The 23,931-nt window shown below is 31.5% G+C and overlaps 1 protein-coding gene across 2 annotated transcripts in view; it reads left to right on the top strand.

Moving 5' to 3' along the window:
- Positions 1-1,016: 1,016 nt before the first annotated feature.
- LOC143056455 (G-protein coupled receptor dmsr-1-like) overlaps positions 1,017-23,931 on the top strand; it is a 59,859-nt gene continuing 36,944 nt past the window's right edge. For both annotated transcript variants that reach the window (XR_012972350.1, XM_076229535.1), the window contains exon 1: positions 1,017-1,375. The gene's annotated coding sequence lies outside the window, so the exon portion shown is untranslated. The remainder of the gene's footprint in view (positions 1,376-23,931) is intronic.

Below are 23,931 nucleotides of genomic sequence, written 5' to 3'. Positions count from 1 at the left end.
CATTCTCTCTGGTTTTCTCTATGACATCTTTAAATATAAATCACGATCTCCAATTCTCAAAACGTCCATTGCATACGCGCATGTGTTATCCGACACCTCGTGTGTTATCCGACACCTCATCCGGGACACTTTCCGCGTCACATGATACTTTATTGATATTGAAGATTTGCGCATCCGCAGACGGATGGCCGGACGAACTCGCGGACGAATAGAGATTTTTAACTATTCGTCCGGCTAGCCGGACGAATAGACACTCCGTACTTTATTTGTTGTGTTTGATATGTTAGTAACTCCTGATTTCTGTTTATATTTCTATTGTTATCGTATGATTTTTTTTGTTTTTTTCATCTGGTATAGTTTACCAGAGACATATTGGAATGCAGTATAGAAAATTGTCTCTTTGATTATTTTTTTTATAAGTTATGTTCATTTAACTTCAAATTTTGTGATTTTCAATATTCTGATATTCTGGATATTTGATATATCGAGTGGTGTGCAGATATGTGTTAACAGCACTGATATTCTGAACCCAGCTCTCTAACCTATGCACCATGGTTCAATATACTACTTAATATGTATTAAATGAACGAACCCTTTATCCGTGTTTGCTATGTTTGTACCAGAAATACCCGTTACAAATGCAAGCATTTTTCAACAAGATTAAGATAACGTATATATGTATTACTGATGCATTGCAACTATATTTCAAAAGAATAGCTTAATGTATACGTATGCCCTCGAATGTGAGTGTCAATGACACATAACTCATTAAAACTCAGAGCTAATAACCGCCAGTATAAATACCGATCATTAATTAGTATACAAATAGGCTCATATCATTGCTAAAGAAATTAATAATGCATATATATAAGATTACCTTCGCAATATAAAATGCATATACGATTGTACAAAAATTAATATTGATGTCACACTTTCCATTATTAGTGAACAACAATATAAGAAATGCTTTTCCGTCATTAGCAGCGTGAAAATTGATATTTTTATTTAATTCAGACGTTTACTTTATGTAATTTTTCAATATTTTATTTTCAAATTCAATTTAGTTTTTGTTATTTGTTTAAATTAGTTTGACTTTCCTAACGTGAATGACAATTAATGTTTTCATTGTCATTGGAAATATTGAAATATTGAATCTTACCGGTCTGACGGTGAACAAATTATACGTAATCAATAGATTTTATGCAACATATCGTTTTGGTTCTATCACAGAAGAAATATAACACAGCGCCGGTAACAGTGATTGATAGAATTAACAAAGCGTTAGCAGTGAACAGTGATAAATAGTAATTAACAGTAATTAGCAGTAATTAAATTACAGAATAATTGTGCACACTGGACTTTACTTACAGTGCAGGTAAAAAAAATTATTTTTAATTTTATTATCATTTATTGGGAAGATAATGTTGCCTGTTTTTCTTTAAATTTTACGTTACATTGCTTAAGATTATTTTGGTACTTAGAATAAAAAAAATTGGAACAACAAAGTCTTTCATTGTACAGACAAATGGAAATGAAACTGAAACCATTTAAAATTTAACATACAATTTTTAGATTCTTGAAATAAATGCATCTTTTCAACTATTTGCTGTGGCGTTTAAAATAAACTCAAGTTAGAACTTTAGGATATAATTGATGATTTACGTCAAGTTTAGTAAATTTTGACAATCATTTGGTTCTTTTCCCTACAACAAGACATGTGTCATAGGTTAAAAATGCTCCATGGCACCCGTATTTATCTGTAACAAAATGACGCATGTACTGTTTCTCTAAGAATAACAAAAAACGTAGCATACCTTCGTTTTTTTTAACAAAAAAATGAAGTGGGACACCAGACAATAGTATTTAAAAATTTCCAGTATGCAGTCCCTTAACACAGTTGGCAAGCTACACAGAAATAAGTACTTAATGTCGTATTCGTTACTTCCCAAAAATGTAATTTATAAAATTATAAAATTGAGAATGGAAATGGAAAATGTGTCAAAGAGATAAAAATCCGACCCAAGAGAGGATAGCCCAGGGGTATCAATGAGTCTCCATCACTGAGAAAATCCCGCACCCGGAGGCAGGCTAATCATACTTTGACCACATCACGAACTCACGTATTCACGAACTTGCATCGTTTTCCATAATCCACGAAATTAGATAACACAAAAAAAATCAATTCCATAGTAATAGACACTTATCGTTTCTCAATAATCTTAATATCAGCAAAACATGCATTTCTATGTACTAAACTGAAAATAAATGGTAAATAGATTTTTGTTTTATTTCGATTTATACATGGTAGCAAAGACCTCCTTAGCACTTTAGCACCAATTGAAATCCAATAAATAAGACGTAGTGAAAATTTTAGATTATTATATACTCGAGGCTTGTTCCCTCAAATCTCGCTTAAGAGTATCATTATAAAACCAGATCGCTTATGTAGCTAGATAGGAAAATGTTGATTAAGCTACAAGCTATAATAAATGAACGACCAAATGTGAATTCCCATCTTTAAAAGAAATCTTGAAAATGTTTTATATGTCATAGCCTATTAGCTTTGTGAATTAGGATTCTGTTTGGTGAGAGTATATTCTTTTCATTCGCTAATCCGCGAATGTTCTTAAGTTCATTATTTATTAGAACACATAGGCTGCATTCCCTCAGCTAAACAATAAACCCTACTTTGATTGATTATTAAGCAGAAAGTAGATTATATAGTCTATAATAGTAAATTATTGTTCTGTTATCACCAATATACAATGATCCGGGTTATTAGCGGTAGATGTCATTAACAGTTACAAAACCTTACATTCTCTAGCTCAAACGAGATATATTTCAGATTGTATATATATACTAATGATAACAGCTACTGGCAAGTTATAAATAATTATTGCGTTTTATTACATGCCGTAATTTTCAAATTAAATAAAAGCGCAGGAAGTAAAGGAAGTAAACATGGCGAGGTTTTTGTGACCTTTTCCATTTATATATGTAATATTTATAAATCTAAAATATAGATATACATGTAACATGTTTGCATAAATAAAAGGATGGCTTGTATAAAAGGTTATTGATCCACTGCATGAACACAATGTGAGATAAGCTTTACAATTTTACAAATCCCGTTACAATCTCGATCGATGTATGAGGATTGCGAGTAGAGGTAAGAAATAAATGTTCTTTGTTTTCAGTATATCGCTGAGAATTAAAACTAGTTAACATCGCCGTTTAACATATAACAATATCTTCAAGCTTTAGGTTTTCTAATCATAAATGGCTTTTTATGAGAAAATAAAATTAAACAATTTTATCTTAAAAATGAACATGCAACTGCCCTATGTCAGGAATCTGATATTCAGTGGTTGTCGTCTGTTTATGTGGTTCAAAAGTGTTTCTCGTTTCTCGTTTTTTATATAAATTAGACCGTTGGTTTTCACGTTAAATGGTTTTGCACTAGTATTTTTTGGGGCCCTTTGTAGCTTGTTGTTCGGTGTGAGACTAGGCTCCGTGTAACTGTTGAAGACCTTAAATTGACCTATAATAATGGTTTACTTTTAAAAATTGTGACTTGGACGGAGAGTTGTCTCATTGGCACTCATACACTTGGACGGAGAGTTGTCTCATTGGCACTCATACAACATCTTCCTATATCTATTGGAAAGGAATGCATTTAGACAACATATCCATCTAATTATATAATGATTTATATCCCCGTTTACGGTCTTAAGGTGTTTCTATCACAGACATGAATTACTTTGGCCGTATTTAGTAGAACTTTTCAGGACTTTATGGTTTCAATGCTTTTTCACCTCTTATTTTATATTGCCTTCCGTCTGTTTTAATCAGAATATCACCTAAGAGTCTCGTGTAGACGAAACGCACGTATGGCGTTATAAATTATAACCTTAATATCCATGATGCGTTTTCACACACCCTGGGTTCGTGTTACTACTGATTGTAGTTTTGTTCCCGAGTTAATCACCTTCCCTTTCCTTGCAATGTAAGAGTAATATCCATATTTTTACAAGTAACATTGTTTGTGGAAACTCTAAAAAGACTGGTAACAAACCTAAGAATGATACTAAGTAGCTTATCTTGTATTGACCTTGACATAGGTAATGTCAAACCGTCTTCGCGGCGGGAAATTTTCTGTTAGTCTTTCTGCCCCTTGGACAGTCGAAATATAATGACGATTTCGTTTTTATAATTATCTGTTATGTAAGTAACCTATGAACATGAAAATTGTAGAAATTCAAATATTTTTGAAATATTCGCATCACACTCATTTTATTTTTTCCGTGCATGATTAAGGAAATATCCAAAAATACATATGTTTGAAACATATATAATAAAGAAAGACAATGGTAAAAAAATACACTGTTGGGGGTACGAAAAATATTGCCTAGTTTTTCCCTATTTGATTCAAGATTTAAACGATAATTTAATATCTCCGATTGTTTTTCCTTTATATACATGTACTGGAGATTATTCATGTTTTGAAAACAGTACTGCGTACTAGGAAAGCGAGGTTATTGCACGGACGTTCCTTGTATAACTAACCGCCTCTGAGAAAAATAAAAGATAATTAGCCGAACCTTTATCTTCATGATATATCTAGCATTGACCATTAAATGAATTTCCTGTGTTAAAACACTGTTTTTGTATCATGTAATAAGATTGGACATTGTCAATGGCCAAGTAATACTCGGAATTGGAGATAAAACTGTGAATCAACGGAAATTAACGTTAAATAACGTCGGAGAATGAGACAACAAGATTTCTACGATATATTATATATTTATGTCATTGCAATAACAAGGTTATTTTTAAAGTCACAAAATCAAAATCAACCCACGGCTTACAATTTTGTTGAAGCAGATTCAGAGTTTTTGAAAGGGGACATAAATCCAGTGGGGTGGAAATGGACCGTCAAATGGAGCTAAGCAAAATAAATTTTAAGTTTATTTTATGATAAAATTTCAATTAAATCGTTAGAAATTAGGTGATTCAAAAACAATGACGATCATTTGGGATGCGTATCCCTTGTGCGTCCTACATTGGCTTCGCCACTCAGTTTGCTAGTTGTCACGTGGTATTATATGTTGTTATCCTAAACACTAGTTCAAAATTTATTTTAAAGGTCGAATGATTGTAGGTTGATGAACAAATATGTCCTATTAAATAAAGGACGAGTACAAATAAACTATAATTTCAATAGGTAGGTTCTAAAATTGATTCGCCCAGTATGAAGGGTGAGAAATTTAGACCCAACGGGAAAAAGATGGTAAAAAGTATTATGACAGAAATACTGAACTACAGGAAAAATGTTAATCGAAAAGTCTCTTATCGAATGTCTTAATACTATGTTAGATAGGGGCTACATTTTGCTTTGCAACAGGCAACGGATTAATTGTTGCAAGTGTTCCTTCATGGACAGAGATAGTTGTAATTTACCTGCACGAGTTTGCATGAAATTTATTCTAAACGGACACGACTACGCATACTTTCGTTTTTTGGTTTTTTTTTTTTGTTTTTTTTTTTTTCTCAACAGACGCCGCTTTTATTCAAGCCGTTCATTCAAAGTAGAATGACAGAAGTTTTGGTGATCATATTGCTGTACCCCAAGTTGATCTTGTGTTCTTATTTATTGTTGTATCAATATCCTACGTGACATTGTATATTTTCAATGACTTTATTATGATTTATTTGTGTTCTCTTAAATCCACAATATTATCATTGTGGGTGATTGACATGTGCACTGAATGATTATATTGGAATTTGACCAGTGATTTGTATAAACAGATAAACATGTTCCAATTATCTTTTTAGCATTTTTTGTGAAGCATATGGCTTACTTATTTAAAAAATGAATAACAGCAAGAATTTTCAATCAAATAAACCTCCTTGCTGGTAGTAAGCAACCTATTTTCCGTAAATTGATACAATTTACTCTAAATCCATGTAATTATTTACCCTGCGTAAATTTAAAAGCTTCCTTGTATTAACTAACATCCTCATTATAAAATCTAATAAAGAATATTAATGGGCCATAAAACTTTAATTTTTATCAATTATTAACCTAATTCTTACCATCTTTTTCTTTTTAATTCAATTTTAATGGAAATCTTATTAGTATTACATAAATAGATGTGGTATCGTTGCAAATGAGACATGTTTCCAACAGAGTCCAAATTATGTGGATTGAAGCAATTGAAGTTAGGTTCTTATCTATGCATGTTATGCTAGACATAAAAAAGAAGATGTGGTATGATTGCCAATGAGACAACTCTCTACAAGAGACCAAATGATACAGAAATTAACCATTATAGGTCACCGTATGGCCTTCAATAATGAGCATAGTCAGATATAAAAGGCACCGAAATGACAAAATGTAAAACAAATTTAAACGAAAAAACTAACAGTCGAATTTCAGCCCTGATTTAGATACTTTTTTCGCGATGATTGGATAAAAAATTGTCGTACATATCCCATAAATAAATTTGTTCCATCAACACCACGCACACATTTATATATTTCAAGGGTGGCATTCAACGAATTTCGATAGAAAGATGATACAAAGTATAAGACGGACGATTTGAAGAACCAACAGACTGTTTACATTATTTGCAGCTTTCAACGTTAAATTCAAATGATATTTGTCCCATGACCACTTCATAATACAAAGCTTTTATGCAAAAGGGATCAGCTCTTTATTCATACTATTAAATGTTAAAAAAAAAACGGCAAAAAAATTATTTCTGTGTTATATAAGGCTCAATTATAGTAAGGAAATCCTTTGCAGTAATTTTTTTTTATGGATTATTCTTTGCAAAAAATATTTTTCTAAAATTCTTTGCAAATATTTGTTTTAATTATTATTAATATTTTTCAACTCATTCTATAAGTATCATAGAAACCGATTCAGCACCATGCCTTCGACCGTTTCGTTTTATATGTATGCATCTTGCCACGGTTCAATTATAATTTCTTTCACATTAACACCAATAAATCTTTTTCATTTTAAGATAATGCATGTCGTCCTTCTGTCTTAAGTAAAAAAAATGTGGCGTTTTGAAATGTGTAAATCATGGCACAGTATGATAGAATTTACTCGTGATACTTTGAAGCGTTTTAATAATTTCACTTACGAAATGACTTGAGTTTTTTTTTTTTTTTCTCGCCATGATAAAGTGTGGTACTGCATTTAAGCTGTCGTCAACGTTTATGTTGTGCTATTCAAGAAAAAGAAAACATTTCATCTCTAATCAATCTTACTAACAAATATTAGTTTTCATAATGTAGAGTGCGGCTGAATGATAACTGACTGTAGAGAAGATGATATGCGAATTGATGATTGTTAGTACAAAAAGGTGTTTGGATATATACCGAGCAACGCATATTGAACTTATATACGCTTTCGATAAAAATAAATAATTAAAAACGAAAATTTTGTTATGTAATTTGGTAAATAAATATTATCTTTAATCAACATGAGTTTTAATAATGCAGTTTATCGTAGTTTAACAGGCACGAATAAACAATAATCATGGCAGATATCTTAAAAACTGCAAACTGCGGTCGATTAAAACGTATTTAAAAATATTTAATTAGGTTCTATTTCTAATACAAATAATCGAAACTTTTCAATTCATTTCTAAGACTAACGACAAAGAAATATGAGGTATAATCGCTTGTTTTCATTGGTTCTCAATAAAATGAAAAGTACTCTTTGCGTTACAGTAACATGTGTTGCTCTGCTCTTAAATGATCATCATTGATCACGTGGTTCGTATTGCTCAGTGCGCAAGTTTCTGTGAAGAGTTTTGCAAACAGTTGGTTGTCTTTCCAAAGTTTCTTTTTGATGACATATTTTTGTATGTTTATTATCTTTCACTTATAGCCTAATATTGCTCAATTGTTATCTTCTCTTTTTTTACCTTCCATATAATAAGACCATGTTGCAAGGTATTCATGTGTGTAACGGACCATGCAGTTTCTTGGTGCTTATTTCAATTAAAATTGAGACACATGTTTGTAGTATAAGTAAGAATAATACTTTACTATGCAATTATTCTTCATATTCAGAATTAACCGTGGGAATGCATGGTGCATAAGTGTCTTTATGAAAGGAGTATGTTCGATAAGGTCCTAAAATGGCCCCCTTTTTTAACGTAAATTTCAAATTCGGATTTAATGACCAATATCACGATAAATTATAGCTAATACATTGACTAGATAGGATATAAGCCATTTTGTTGAAAATTTTACGTTTCTGCGTTTCATTATGACGTCACAAGTTGTACTCATATTGGTTTTTCACAAAAAATCAATGAAAATGGATAAATTTCCATAGATTATTGAACAGGAAACATAGAGCGCATACGTCGACAACAAAGATCTTTTAGAATAATGTTTGTGAAGACATTTCACATGTCTCATTTGAATATTAAGCTTGTCGACGCCTGCGCTCTATGTTTCCTGGTCCTTTATTTGGTTGAAATCCAGCTGATTTTGTCAAATTTCACCAAAATCCCTTATGTTGACCTTTTTGGGATGTAAAAATTAACGTGTTAGAATAAAACTTTGACAAAAACAGTTCTGTTCAACTTTCTCTCATGTCTTTACGGCAACTTAAAACATTTATTGTCTTGTTAATATGGACTTTATAATTGGGGCCAAATATGGCCCTTACCGAACTTACTCCTTTCACTTACTACACTCATAGTTTAAACTTTGGAGCTCTTAAATTCACAAAGAACATGTAGACCTGCATCACAAATATAGTACCATAGTAAGCTGACCTTGATTTGTCTCTCTATGCATAATCGGAACTTGTTCTCTTCTGTCTTTTTGAAAATGTTTGTGTTATTTTGATGTTGGTGGCACAATTTTTATATTTCTGTTTAATTTATTGAAAACAATCAGTTTTTAGACGCTGGTCAATTTTTGGCCTGCCAAGTTGTATATAGAACCATGTGTATTATTGAATATACTGTATGCTGACCTGTTATTGATATACATTGTACTGTTTGATTATTTTTGTTGTTGGGTTGTGTCTCATTGAAAAATACGATATTTTCCAATTTGTTATATATTATTAATAAAGTTTTAACATGGTTTTATTTACTGTTTCAAACATTTCCTGTATTTCTGTTTCTATGGTGCACTTGATGTTGGTTGAGATTGAGGTTTTTTCTTTTCTCGAAAAAGAGAGGATACAATTTCATATTTGTCCGAAAAAAAAACAAATCTTGCTGTATATTCTACATGTATTATACACTACTGCGAATGAAATAATTATTGTTCCATGTACATGATGTAGAAACAATTGTTTACCTTAGTTTGCTACATAGCATGTACATATGTCCTAGATTATCCTGGACTTACATTTATATATAACTATCATGTTTCCCTTTTTAATCTTGTTTCTTTTTAGTTTTTAATTTGCATTCATTATCTTAACCATTTTATTAACATTATAAAGCAAATGTTACCATTAGAATTCTCCTAAATGAGTTTCTGTAGACGTGCACTATTAACCATATAGAGAACTGCGATATTAGTAGTACGAACTATTTGTAATTTAGATACATAATTAGATAAAATTTACAAATGATGCCCTCATTACAGTATAAAATATATAGTGCATAAAATTTCAAAAAGCAAATTGAATTTTGCAAAGTTCATGCTTTCATCTTAATAAAAAGTTTTCACGTTTTCATATTAACATCAATCAAAAGCATGCATAATCGGCTGTATCACATACTGCGAAAAACAAGATAGTAAATAAAATGAAAACAGATAAAAACATGCATATCAAGGTTTATTAATGATTGTGTTTTTTTTGTAGTTAATTTGATGATTAAGAATTTGAAGGGTAACCTAATTAAAATACTGACCATTAGTGAAATATTTGCAACTGGACATTAGGAAAAAATGACAGCGTCGATAACCAAAACAAAAGAAGATTTAGATTTGAAGATCTCAAAATAAATCTTCTAAAATTATCCTTGATAGTGTTGCTGGAATGCCTGTAATACTTAATATGTAACTTGTCTTTGTTTTACATATAAATTGTGTGTAGTTAGTAATGTTGTTTAAGACATAACAACTGAATATAAAAAAGAAGATTTGGTATGATTGCCAATGAGACAACTGTCCACAAGAGACCAAAGTGACACAGACATTAACAACTATAGGTCACCGTACGGCCCTCAACAATGAGCAAAGCCCATACCGCAAAGTCAGCTATAAATGACCCCGATATGACAATGTAAAACAATTCAAACGAGAAAACTAACAACCTTATTTATATAAATAAAATATAAAACAAATATGTAACACTTAAACAAACGATAATCACTGAATTACAGGCGCCTGTGACTTGGGACAGGCACATACGTAAATAATGTGGCGGGGTTAAATATGTTAGCGGGATCCCAACCCTCCCCCTATCCTGGGACAGTGGTATAACAGTACAACATAAGAACGAACTATAAAAATCAGTTTAAAAAGGCTTAACTCATCATATGGACAAAAATACAACTGGACGTGGCCGGGTACTTGTACATCCCAACAACAAAAATACACTCAGAACAGATCTGAGAGTACTCGCAGTTATCTGACAGCTAGGTCAAAGCCACTAAAAACTAATAAAAAATCATGCATCTAAGACTAAACTGAGTCTATTGGAAGATCACTTTCAGTATAATTGGCTATTTTGTGTCGGACATTATTATTGGTGTGGAGGAAACCAGAGTACCTGAACAGAACAACCGACCTTCGGCATGAAAATTAACAATCCTAGTCGATTACAATTGGAGTCGACTTAATAATACATTTAGATAGGTTGTAAATATTTTTCTGTTTGTTCCTATCTCAATGTGCAGTCTACCAATTAATGAAATATTAGCCATTAGAAACAAATCAAGGCATCATTGTAGGATGTTAAGAATAATTGCAAGTTTCATAGCGTAATAAAAATTTGTGAAACAATTTGTTTGGCATCTTATCTATATAGAACGGTTAGACTTCAGCAGACAATTAAATGTGTTATTGTTCTTGTCACGATTTTATAATTACTCTTTATTAAATAGTAAAATAATGTTTTATTGCTAAACAGATACAACGGAAGATGGCCAATGATTTACTATAGGAAAAATAACTTGATAAGGTCTTTGATTGTATTCCTTTTCTTAGCATCAACACTAAACATGCTTAAAAGCAACTAAAAATCCGCAACAATTTGTGTGGTAAGATTGATAGTTAGTTGTGAAAAGTCCATTGAACAATAGTTCATGCATTTTCAGGACGATGCCTTGTGAGACAAGCAGAGTTCAGACTCGTGGTTTAAAGCTGTGGTCATAGGCAGGACCAAGGCTATATGATACATGTGTTAACATTAAATAAACTACATACAGTCAGAGTATTGAGCTTGCTAGATAAGTGACTAAGAGCATAATAAGTTTTCATGTTTGTGTTGATTATACTAGTGTAGTGTTTATAGTTTTGTCTATTGTACTGAGTGAATAGTTTAAAATTTCTGAAATTGGTCTTACTGTCTACATTCTTCTATGTAGCTTTTATTTTTCCATTGGTTAATATATTTATCTCTCGCTACATATATGTTGGTCCCAAGTCACTGGAACTACGTTGGTAATGTCACGATGTAATTAATGTTTGTTAAAAGTCATTTACATTTTACGCCATCTATATTGAAATTACTAAAGGAATTCCCCCAAAGGACGACTTTGGCTTTGGTTTATTTGCGGGTTGGTGCTGGGTATGATAAAAATGCAACATGGATGGCCAAGGTAGTATAAACACATCATATTTATATAATGTTACTACAAACAAAACTTAATAACTATCATTTTTGAATGTCGTTAACGTTTATACGCCATATGTATTGAAATTACTTATAGAACTATCTCACAGTCAACTGTGGTAATTTTTTAGAGGGGAAGGGGTTAATGCTGTGTACGATCCAAAAAGTTAAATGTCAGAAGAAACGTATATGTTAGGTATACTGTTCCCTGGAGTATGATACTTCAAACAAAACTTAATAATTACAATGCTTTAATTTTGAGCAAAGTTGTATATGATATTTTATTAAACTTTTATATTTAATTTTCGTGACTAATTTTGCCGAGACATAATTAATCAACGCTCTAGATCTTATAACAGACAACGCATGCAATCGACAGCCAGTAAAGGGAAATAAAATAAAGGCGGAAAACATTTACGACTAAAATAAAGAAGCCGGCTTCTTATTTATATCTTAAACATTGAACATCCATTTCACGCAAACATAAAGATAATGGTATCCTTAATATGTATAGTGATGGTGCCATCTTGTTACAATCTTTATTCCCAATCTTTATGAATTCGATATTTCTAAAAGATAATTTTAACCATATTAGTTAGACATTTTGTTTTAGATAGTTATGATGTTAAACAGAAACAAGATGTAAACACGATGACATTAATGGGTCTTTATTCAAATCCACAGCTGTCTCCTCAATACTTAATTATAGTTTACCTACATTTCAATTCCACGAAACGAGTAAACATATAGTTTTTACGTAAGTTTTTATATCCTCCCAGAAACGTAAATAACACGTAAAATTATTGTGTTTACTTGAAGAATGATTTTTTTCCCCTGTCAACAAGGACTATTATAATATCTACGCGTTTTATCACTTGATGAAACCACGCAGTGTCTTGAAATAGTTTAATTCCAAATTTAACACACAATTTCGTTTTCATAAAATAAATCAAAATGCCTTTTTAATTTCCCTAGACATGCAAGTGACATTTAATGTCTAGTTAACGGCTCAAAACCGGATGTAATTCTATCCATAGGGACAATTATAATATAACAATGTGTTTCTTTTCTTAAAACGCACATGCTTTGTTACTTATCTCGGGTAAATGATGCACTTTTATATTCCATCTAGACACAAATCTATACCTCAGTCTCTTGAAATACGTGTCTCAATTTGAAGCTATATGAAAAACAATGATCTTTATGATTTACCCTACGATTAAATAGTTCAATATGCGTTATGCCGTTGTATAAGATTCGAAATTATGTTGTTGTGACGTTTTAGGAAAATGACCTCAGAAACAACGATTTACGCTTATGAAGATATTCTACGTATTCTTGCATAATTTTGAAGATTTACAGAAGCTAGAACACATTGTTTATTACAAACCATCACCCCAATTTAAAGTGTTAATATAATGTGTTTGATATTCCTCAAACTTATTCAAGCATTGTTTCATAATTGCAGTTCTTTTCATGATATTATACATTAAGGAGATGTGATAGGATTGTTAATGTGACCACTATCCATCGCAAGACCAATGGTCTAAGATGTAAACAACTTTAGGTCATCTTACTGTCTTCGACAATGAGCAAATTATATACCTTAAATTGAGTTATTGAGGTTAATGTCATCGTGTCGTTAAGCAGACGTAATTCTTTCTTAAAGGTAGACGACATGAATAATGTATCGATATGTGAACTTCAGGCGGAATCTGATCCATTAATTGATTGGTTGATGAATATTTAAATTCTAGTGGCATACATTTCATGCATTTCCGGTCGAAAACAAGTAAACAAATTAGAACATTTATAGATCGATTCAGCAAAAATATAAATGGGTCGAATGAGGTAAAGGACTGGAGATTAAGACATCAACTCTTGGAGTATTCTTATTTTGCATATGCCAAGAATTTCTACATATAATAGGATTTTGACAATTCGTGTTTTTAAAAGAAGAACACGTGATTGAACATTGCACAATGAGACAGCAACTTAGTGCTAAAATATAACCAGAAAACCTTTTTAAGGTTCCAATGTCTAAACTAAAAACATATCTGTAAATTATCCAAAGTCTACATAATTTCTCTTCCATAATAAACACATTCTAAGTGTCAACATACGACCAAGTTTAAGGCTAACTATTAACTTCTCTTTTTAAACGTACGTCTATGGGACGTAGTTGTGGTAAACCGTTTCATTCCGTCCGTCCGTCTGTCATCAACATGTCGGATAATAATTAAAAAATGCTTTGATTAATTGTTCTTATCTATTAAAATAAGCTCCCTTTAGCTTTTTTTTTTTTAAATTAATTTTTGATATGACATGGATACTTTATTCTTTGTGAAAGAGATGGGTATATCATGCACTTTATTAAATGTAATCAATATTTTAAATATTTCTATAAGAATCTGACAATACAATTTCATTTCTTGTTGTTATTTCTTTTTCATGATTTACAAACTGCCTCGTAAAATGGTGTGAAATGGGGAAAAAATACTGTTCATAATTTGCACATTAGCAGAAATTTTTAAGTGCATGATACTTCTGAATAATTCATCTGATACCCCTGAGATTTTGAACAATATATTAAAACACGGAAATAGATGTTTAATTTATATAAAACGATAATGATAGTTATATAGTGTAGGCCGTTCAGATTAGATTGAACAGTTCAACTTTCTGTCCTTAGGTCAAATAAACGATATTTTTTTTATTCATACCGAAATTATCATTTTAAAAATGATTAATATTGTAGGCTTGATAGCATCATCATATGACATAACTTGATTGTTTTTCGTGCAAATATATAAAATGAATATAAAACTTCACAACGATTCTTCACGTATGTCATTAGATTTTATAAGCCTGGGGATTCTTATTTTTTAATCATCAAAATTAGTTTTTATATTAATTTTAAGAACAAGGTAGTCTTTTGTTGGTTTGTAACGTATAACATATATTATGTTAATATATGTACTTATGCTTTTTATTTGTTTGTTTTTTTTTTTTTATGTGTCTATTTGTTTTGTTTTTATTTGTTTATGTTGGTTTTTTATATTTTTTTTTTTGAGGGAGATATGCTTGTTTTTATAGAAATTTTACCATACATCTTTTTATAAGCACCTGTATGCATATACATATATAAATATAGGTGCTGTTTGTTTAAATTGTTACATTATTTTTATCCTTTAAGCTTAGTTTGGAAATAAACTCAGCAAATATACTAGGCTTAGAAATGTGTATGTCAGGTGCGTGTTTAGTCTCACAAACTAAGACTCATAAATGACGCTCAAATCAAATTAAGGAGTTAAAAGAACAAATAAAGAACGAAATTGAACTTAAACGGTTTTGGCTGTTTTTGTTATGCACATTTTGTTTTAAACCATCAGACATATTTATTGGCTCTAAACTATTGGATCTCTAGTCAACCTAATATGGATTATGACGTAATTACGTGTCTTGTGCACGGATACAGTATCGGATGAATTTTAACTATTTATATGCATGTCACAATCAAAACCAGGATGTTGAATAGAGTTTTCTAAATTATTCATTACATTTTGAGACAGCTACCATGTTTCAAGGTTTAATTACCGTAACGGTTTAAATCTAACATTAATACAAAAAAGAAGATGTGGTATGATTGCCAATGAGACAACTATCCACAAAAGACTAAAATGACACAGACATTAACAACTAAAGGTCACCGTACGGCTTTCAAAAATGAGCAAAGCCCATACCTCATAGTGGGCTATAAAAGGCCCCGATAAGACAATGTAATACAATTCAAACGAGAAAACTAACGGTCTTATTTATGTAAAAAATGAACGAAAAACAAATATGTAACACATAAACAAACGACAACCACAGAATTACTGGCTCCTGACTTGGGACAGGCATATACATAAATAATGTGGCGGGGTTAAACATGTTAGCGGGATCCCAACCCTCCCCTAACCTGGGACAGTGGTATAATAGTACAACATAAGAACGAACTATAAAAATCAGTTGAAATTAAGCATACATTTGATGAACTTTTCCCCTTGAAACGGGTTATATTTATGTCATGTTAATCTCACATGTAAAACTAGTTTTCATCAACAAAAACCTTGAACAAAATTAATTAGCAATGGTATGTTAAATTGATTCATAAACCACCAGCATGTAATCTCCGCTGTTTGGTTATGGGAGCATATTAGATTATCTGATAATCTCTATTGCTGTGATTAAATGTTACAAATTATTAGTGTCGCATTTGTACTAAAATGGGTACCGATCGATTTCTATGCTATATTCATTAATACCTGTCCATAGCAATTTAAATATTGTTAAGTTCTTCGGGTTTTTTTTTATCTAGACAAAATTATATTTACTTTCGTCCTGTTGTTTAGATACGGGGTTACGTTATCAAATTCACGGTGGGTATGGTTGTCCTGCGAGAGAACGTTCTGTGCTAGTGATTCGGTCCTGACGGGTGCTGGTGATCGATGAAAAAATGTAAACAAAGACGAAAATGATGATTTTTGACGTTTTCACTCATAAAAAATGGAAGAAAACAGTTGAGATTTTTCAATTTTGTTTCTTATGGGTTCATATGTAAACCATTAAAAAGTTGACTCTCTAAACTGTTTCAGTAAGCGTAACACAAAAATGCTCATTTTCAGAAAATCTAGCACTGAAAAAATAAAACAAAAATGCTCATAGAGTCCGCTTTCTACACCGCAATCCACACGACAAAACTATTTTGTGAAAAAACATTGCAATTTATTAAAATTTAGCATTTTCTCAATTTATTCGTGTCCTGATACTGTGCTGGTGGGTCCTGTCATTGTGTTGGTGGGTCCTGATACGGTGCTGGTGATTTCGGATAAGCAGTTGGTCATATTTGAAACAAATGTTACAAAATCAATAAAATTGGGCAGATAATTGTTGTCAATAGGATCTATGACTCCTATTTTAGCTCTTGTGCATCCATTTGGCTGTTTAATGTGTGTTTTCAAATGATCGTAACTTGTATTACATAATTACGTAAAAGGGCAACATCTGTCGTCCAATATCAGATAACAATATATAGTATCTACAATAAGAATAGTTTTATTAAGATATTAAATGCCCCTTACATTGATGCTTCAACAATGATCAAAGCCCATGCCGCATAGACATGTTTGTTAGCGCTCCGCATACCCCTCCCCACTTCCACCCAACCAACCCTCTTCATTTCCTCCTTCATTGTTACAGTGGTGTACCAACACAACAATTTATCACATAAAATAATAACACAAAGACACACATTATTGAACAACGAATACTCGCAGATACTGAAAGCTAGTTCAAAGCCGCATTTTCAACTAATAGATACAGGTGAGCTTAGATATGATCTTATAGCGATTCGGGTTGATAACCTACGGAAGCGTATTAGCGCCACACATTTTATTTTTTTTATTTTTCTTCCTATGTTTGCGTTATAACGCAAACCTTTGCGTTATAACGCAAACATTTGCGTTATAACGCAAACCTTTGCGATATAACGCAAACCTTTATTTATTATAATGATTTGGCCTTGTATGTATGTTTCTTTTTTTATCTACTAGTAAATCTCATCCGAAATGAATGACAGACGGACATATATACAAAACTTAATGAATAATTGAAATAAAGATGTTTGCGTTTTGATATAACGCAAAGGTTTGCGTTGTAACGCAAACATTTGCGTTATAACGCAAACCTTTGCGATATAACGCAAACATTTTGCAAACCTTTGCGATATAACGCAAAGGTTTGCGTTATAACGCAAATGTTTGCGTTACAACGCAAAGGTTTGCGTTATATCGCAAAGGTTTGCGTTATAACGCAAAAGGTTTGCGTTATAACGCAAAGGTTTGCGTTATATCGCAAAGGTTTGCGTTAAACGCAAAGGTTTGCGTTATAACGCAAAAGGTTTGCGTTATAACGCAAAGGTTTGCGTTATATCGCAAAGGTTTGCGTTTAACGCAAATGTTTGCGTTATAACGCAAAGGTTTGCGTTATAACGCAAACATAGGAAGAAAAATAAAAAAAAAAATGTGTGGCGCTAATACGCTTCCGTAATAACCAGTTGAAACTAGGCCAGTTTTTTGTGTGTGTAGATTTGTATTGTTTTAAACTGTTATGACCTTTTAAAGTTAAATGTAGGTGTTTAATCTAAGAATTTATTTTTTAAACTTATATACTTGTTTTATACTCAATTGGTAGTATGAAGCTACGAGATATTTTAATTTTTGAAATTGACATATTCTAGTCTGCCCTTTCATAAAATAGTGAATTTTTTTTTAGTGTTCTATCGAACTTTCGAAAAAAATACCTGATAACCGTTCAGACAAAAAAAATTATGTTGCAAAAATCTTACAGATACAGCAAGTGATTCTTAATAGCTATAAGATACATTTTTCTTTTAAAATACAACTTTTAAATCTTACGGGAAACTATTCCAAGCTTAAAACTTTCACTGTAACCTCGCTCTAACTTATCCCCCATCCCCCCCCCCCAAAAAAAAAAAAAACAAACCCCAAACAAACATACCCGCAATACTATTGTCATTCTTATAGTCAGCACTTAATTGTTCACAAACAAATGTGTTTTAAGCTGCTAAAGACATATGATTCAAACGCTCAGAAAGTCCTTTGTTCTATATTTTTGCTCTCCATTTTTATGCAAAACCTTGTACATTTTTATTTTATGGGTTATTGTTGAAGGTCGCACGATGACGTATGGTTGTTAACACATACTTCCTTTGGTTTCTTATGGAAATTTGTCCATTGACAACAAACATACCACATCATCTACTTAATATAAGTATTGTATAAATTACAACGTATTTTGGTGATCTTGCAAAATGATCGTAATTCCGAAAATTGTAAACATATTTTCTTATCTTAAAAGGGGGTAAGAAGGGTTCCATTAACAGGCCAATAAATAAGATTACAGTTAATTTAAAAAAAATAAAAAATAGGGGTATTTTTTTCTCTCATAATAACAGTAAACAGATTATTATGCTCATTATTAGTCATTGATATGATCTAATTATTCAAGCAGTTTACTTTGCAATTACTACAAAGGTGATAAATTTTATTATATCCAGCCTCCTCCATTAATAACTACTGTTTCCTTTGAATCTTAAATAAGAAATAAGATAAAACAAATGTTTGCGTTATATCGCAAAGGTTTGCGTTATAACGCAAATGTTTGCGTTACAACGCAAAGGTTTGCGTTATAACGCAAATGTTTGCGTCAATCGGAACAACTCGGCCTTTCTGGTTGCACGAAGAAATAACCTCGTATGCATTAGGCGGAGGAATCATTGTCCGGAAAATTTTCCGATTCGATTCAAAATTATATTTTTTCGACTGGACTGGTACAATTTTTTTTACCACTACTGATTTAACTTGCTCCTGTCCGGAAAATTTTCCGATCCGATTGAATTTTATATTTTTTCGACTGGAATGGTACAAATTTTTTACCATTACTTATTTACTTTGCTCCTTCTTTCGCGCCAAAATATTTGGCAGAGTTAAAGTTCTTGATTACTGTGATATGTAACCAAATTATAGCGCCACCTGGAGGATAGAACTTCTTTGTGTCGCGGATCACTACAATTCCGGCCAACAATTTAAGAAGAATTTCTCCGTAGTGCATACGAGGTTATTGTACTGCGTAGCGAGAATGGCCGAGTAGTTACGATTGATGTTTGCGTTACAACGCAAAGGTTTGCGTTATATAATAATAATAATAATAATAATATCTTTATTTAAAGAGAGTGACTCATTTGGATTAAACCAATTTTCAATAAGGCTCTCTACATGCATACAATGTTAACAATATGAATAAAAAATAATTAATCTACTGTTACACACATGTAAACAATAGACGTATATAAAGTAATATAACAACAACAACAAAAACAACTATGGTATACATTGTGGCTTAACTTTTAAATTCAACACTTTTAAAAATAAAATGACTTGTAAGAGTTTTTGAATGCAGATATACTTTTTGATTTTTTAATTTCACTGGACAGTGAATTCCACACTTTTGGACCACTAAAAGAAAAACTTGATTTGTATAATTCTGTATTTGATTTAGGGACAATAAAATTATCCGATGATGAAAGTCGAGTATTGTACGATTTTTTACTACTTGTAGGCACAATAAGATTGGATAAATATTTTGGTGCCAGTTGGTGTTTTGATTTATACATTAATAATGATTTGTGGTAAAATATTCTCTTAGTAACAGGAATGATTCCAGATTTCTTAAATAGTTCAATAGATGGTTTTCGAATATCGTGTTCGTTTAAAATAATTCTAGCTGCCCTTTTTTGCAATTTTAGTAGACTGTCAACTAAAAACTTGTTACAGTTTCCCCATACTGAACAACAGTAATCCAAATGTGGAAGAATATACGCATTGTAAAATAGAATTCGTGCATTGTGATTCAAGTATTTCTTGATTCTTTTTAATAAAGCTAATGAAGAATTAACTTTTTTGATTATATGATTAATTTGATCATACCAAGAAAGAGTTTTGTCAACAAAAATACCCAGGACTTTTTCACAGTGACTTTCATTAATCTTTTGGCCATTAATGGATACATTTAATGTGTCATTACACATTACAGACAGTTTTTGTTTTGAACCTATACACATTGTCTTAGTTTTTGACACATTAACTAACATTTTGTTTTCATCAACCCATTGACAAATATTTTCTAATACAACATTGAGTGTCTGACTTATATACCTTTTGTCTTTTCCAATTACAGAAATAGTGCTATCATCAGCAAAAAGATCAAGATTATGATTAGGATTACACAAAGGCAAATCATTAATAAATATTAAAAATAATATAGGACCTAAAACGGACCCTTGAGGTACACCTGCTTTTAATGTAGATACATCTGAAAAAGTATTTGAAATTGATACGACTTGATGTCTATCAGCTAAATACGAAGTAAACCAATGAATTGAATTATAAGAACATTTATATTTTTGTAATTTTTGAAGGAGCAGTTTGTGATTTAGAAGATCAAAAGCTTTACATAGATCTAAAAATACTGCCCCTACTAAATTTCCTTCATCAACGGCTTTTAACCATTTATCTAACAAAGAAGTCATAGCAGTTTGACAGGAATGGTTTGCACGAAAGCCTGATTGCATGACATACAATAGATTATATTTGTTTAGAAAATTCATGAAATGAGTTTTTACGTGTCGCTCAAGGATCTTAGATAGTAATGGTAAAATTGCAATAGGTCTGTAATTAAAAACATCATTTTTTGAACCTTTATTTTTAAAAACTGGTAGAACTTTAGCCAGTTTGAATAACGATGGGTACACTGATTTTCTTATGCTTAAATTAAAAATGTGGCATAATGGAACTGAAATTAGGTGTGATGACATTTTTAAAAACTTTGCACTGATATTATCAAGACCTGTTGCTTTTTTCTCATCAAGTGTGATTAATTGATGGAGAACAAATTCATTAGTTATTTGTGGTATGGTAAAAAAGACATTTTCTGGTACACGACATGAAATATAATTATCAAGTTTTCCAGAACAACTGGTGCTTGAGTTTGAATTAAGATTAACATTTTCAGTAATATTTGTAAAATAATTATTGAAAGTATCAGCAATGCTTTTAGGGTCTGTAATTGGTTTATTACTACAGTCATTTAAGATTGCATGGTTATGATGATTTTCACTACCATTTACATTATGCAAGTGTTTCCAAAATTTGCTACTATTTCCTTTTTCTTGTTCTAATACTTCAGTATAAAAATTTTGTTTTGAATTTTCTATGAGGTATTTAACCTTATTTCTCCAAAATTTATAGTTATATGTGTCTTTTTTCTTATGATAATAATCACGTTTTTTCATGCCCTCCTTAATTTCATCATTTATCCACTGATTTTGATAAACATGTTTAACTCGCTTTTTAATGAGAGGAGCATGATGATTTAACACTTCAGTAAAAATATTTATAAAACTTAGTAGCGCTTCATCAGGATCATCAATTTCTAGTATACTGTCAAAGGGACACTGAGATAAATGGTGAATAAAATCAGTCTCGTTAAAATATTTTGTAGATCTATAAGTTATATAATCATGAATTTGCTTTTTCGTTTTGAACCCTCTTTTATGAGAAATACATACTGGATAGTGATCACTAATTGAATATTTTGGAACTGTAATATAATTAATATTTTCTGGCAGATTACAATACACATGGTCAATTAAAGTAGATGAAGTTTTAGTTACTCTGGTAGGTTCTGTAACCATTTGACTCATGTTGAAAATATTTTTGATGTGTGACCACTTAGCATGTTTTTTACTTGACATTATATCAATATTAAAATCTCCCATAATAATAGTTTCCTTTTCTTCAGTGTCAACTTTTAACATCATGGTTTCAAACTTAGTAACCCAGTCAGCATTACTGTTAGGTGGTCTATATACATAACCTAGTAAAATAGGCTTTTGATGAATATTAATAACTTCTATCCACATTGACTCAATTTCTTGCATTTCCAAATCGATCCTTCTAAGCGTATTTATTTGTTTTGAAGTATAAAGTAAAAGCCCACCCCCAGATTTATCAATTCTGTCTTTTCTATGTAAATTGTACCCTAGAATATTGATCTCTTTATTTTTGACACTACTTGACAAAAATGTTTCACTCAAACATAAAATATGCGTGTAAAAGTAGTATAACGCAAACCTTTGCGATATAACGCAAACCTTTGCGTTATAACGCAAACATAGGAAGAAAAATAAAAAAAAAATGTGTGGCGCTTATCACCAGCACAGCGTCAGGACAATTCCGTTGAAAATATTTTTGATGTGTGACCACTTAGCATGTTTTTTACTTGACATTATATCAATATTAAAAGGTTTGCGTTATACTACTTTTACACTACTTGACGCAAATGTGGATAGAAGTTATTAATATTCATCAAAAGCCTATTTTACTAGGTTATGTATATAGACCACCTAACAGTAATGCTGACTGGGTTACTAAGTTTGAAACCATGATGTTAAAAGTTGACACTGAAGAAAAGGAAACTATTATTATGGGAGATTTTAATATTGATATAATGTCAAGTAAAAAACATGCTAAGTGGTCACACATCAAAAATATTTTCAACGGAATTGTCCTGACGCTGTGCTGGTGATAAGCGCCACACATTTTTTTTTTATTTTTCTTCCTATGTTTGCGTTATAACGCAAAGGTTTGCGTTATATCGCAAAGGTTTGCGTTATAACGCAAGGTTTGCGTTATAACGCAAAAGGTTTGCGTTATAACGCAAAGGTTTGCGTTATATCGCAAATGTTTGCGTTTAACGCAAATGTTTGCGTTTAACGCAAATGTTTGCGTTATAACGCAAAGGTTTGCGTTATAACGCAAACATAGGAAGAAAAATAAAAAAAAAATGTGTGGCGCTTATCACCAGCACAGCGTCAGGACAATTCCGTTTAACGAACTTGCACGACTTTTGCAATATAATATTGTTGTAACATACTTTGCATGGTACTTATGACGCATCAGAGAAAAATTAAGCAACAAAACAGTCGTTTTATTGCCGTTCTGATACAATGTAAACAAACCCACCAGCACAGAATCAGGACCAACCAGCACCTGACAGGACCAAATCACCAGCACAGAACGTTCTCTCGCAGGACAACCATACCCGACGTGAAATTGAAATTATAGGCTTAATTTTGAATGAATCAATGTTATTAAACGACTATTTAAATGTATTGTTATTTAAGAAAGACGGAAGATAACAATACATTTGAAACTTATTAGTCGAGATCAACTGATTAAGCCATAGCAAAAATAGAAAGACGACGGAATGTAGTCCACACAACGCTACAAAGAAAACTAAAATCTGACCCTCCCCAAAATACTAAGGGTGATTTCAGGTGCTTTGGAAGGGTATGCACATCATTCTCCAATTTTGACACCAGACATGTTGCCCATTTTAAGTTAAAATCAGTGATAAGTTTCAAAAATATTGACGAGGGACGTTTTAAACCTGCTCAATGGAAACCCGGAAACCCG

The sequence above is a fragment of the Mytilus galloprovincialis genome, chromosome 13 (genome assembly GCF_965363235.1).
Source record: "Mytilus galloprovincialis chromosome 13, xbMytGall1.hap1.1, whole genome shotgun sequence".
NCBI lineage: Eukaryota > Metazoa > Mollusca > Bivalvia > Mytilida > Mytilidae > Mytilus > Mytilus galloprovincialis.
Note: the sequence above shows the minus strand (reverse complement) of the source record. Positions and strands in the feature narration are given on the sequence as shown.